This window comes from Elephantulus edwardii, unplaced genomic scaffold (genome assembly GCF_000299155.1).
Source record: "Elephantulus edwardii isolate Elephantulus edwardi_28Jun2011 unplaced genomic scaffold, EleEdw1.0 scaffold00057, whole genome shotgun sequence".
NCBI lineage: Eukaryota > Metazoa > Chordata > Mammalia > Macroscelidea > Macroscelididae > Elephantulus > Elephantulus edwardii.
Window position 1 is genome coordinate 13,234,138 of NW_006399807.1, and position 1,668 is coordinate 13,235,805.

Sequence of the window (1,668 nt, forward strand, 5' to 3'; positions counted from 1 at the left end):
GGGGGGGCGTCGCGAGCCGGGCTGAAGATGGGGGTCATGGGTCAGAGCTGCAGGGGTGTGTCCCTCTTCTTCATTTTTTATATCTTCTTTTTTCGTAAGCTCCAGGGATATCATGGTCCCTGGATCTCACTGCTTCAGAAAAACAAATTATTTGATAAATTCATTTATGGGAACATATTAGCATCTAAATGTAATGTTGTTCTTATTAGGTGTTATCAAGTTGAGAACAGCTCATAGCTAACCTATGAACAAGAGATCTAAACCTTGTCCTATCCTGTACCATTTCACAATCTCTGACAGATTCAGATCCACTATGTCAGTCCTGGTTGAGGGCATTCCTCCCTTTTGTTGTGCCTCTGTCTTTCCAAGCATGATATCTTTCTCCGAGGAATAACCTCTCCTAGCAACATGCCTATAATATGTGAGATTAAGTTTCACTATCTTTGCCTCCAAGGAGCACTCTGACTTCACCTTCTCCAAGACACATATTTTTGTTCTTCTGGCAGTCCACGAGGTATTCAGCACTCTTCTCCATCCATCACAGTTCAGAAACATCAATTCTTATTCTGCCATCCTTACTTATTGTCCAGCTCTCAGATGCATAGAAAATGAAAAGGCCATGCCTGAAACAAGAACACATCGGTCCTCAAACTGATATCATTACTCCTCAATAATTGGAGAGGTCCCTGACTGTACAAACCTAGTGCAATGCATCTTCTGATATCTTGACTGCTGGCACCAAGTATCTTGATTGTGGATCCAAGTAACATGAATTTGTTGAGTCTCAATCTTTTCTCCGTCTATTGTGATGTTGCCTATCAGTCCAATGGCAAGGATTTTTCTTTTCTTTACCTTGAGATGCAATCGATATTGAAGGCTGCAGTGTTAAACTTCTGTAGCAAAATCTTCAAGTCTTTCTTAGTTTTAGTAAGCAATGTGTGTCATCCGCATAACTAAGGTTGTTTATGAGTCTTCCTCCAATGCTAATGCTGCATTCTTCTTTATAGAGTTCAGCTTCTTGAATAATTTGCTCAGCATACAGATTAATAGAAAGAATACAAAGTGAACCCAAGAATAGAACATTGGCCCAGCAGAAGATTCTACTTCACTTAAAGTTATGTCAGCCAAAGACTAGCAAGTATATAGGAACAGAGGGTTCTTAGGGTCTCTCCATTAATTTTATCTATACTATCACCTCTATCATTTATGTATTAAGCCTATTGCCTGTACTCTTCAGTTTGTACTCTCATAACATTAGATCTCAAATAAAAAATTACAACTCTCCATCCAATTTTGTATTACCTCCTCCCTTAAAAACGAAAAGGAAACACTCATAGTTGACTTTTAGGGGACAATGGCACTCTGGAAAGAGGCCGCACGATATAGTGATTAAGTGCTCAACTGGTAACTGAAAAATTGGCAAATGGAACCATTGGCTGCTCTGTAAGAGAAAGATGTGACCATTTGCTCCCATAAAAATTACAACCATTTCTTTTTTTTAAGAAAAAAAGTTTCTTGATTTGCTTACTTTCATTATATACATTTTATTTCATCAATGTGCATTGTATTTTATACTATCATTCATTCATATATGTTGTGCTTCATCAATATGTTGCTGTTGATGTTATGTGCCATCGAGTCGCTTATAGTGACCCTATGTACAAGAGT

General features: G+C 38.3%; 1 pseudogene; it reads right to left on the bottom strand.

Moving 5' to 3' along the window:
* Positions 1-1,344: 1,344 nt before the first annotated feature.
* The window catches only part of LOC102858343, a 4,935-nt pseudogene continuing 4,611 nt past the window's right edge, over positions 1,345-1,668 (bottom strand).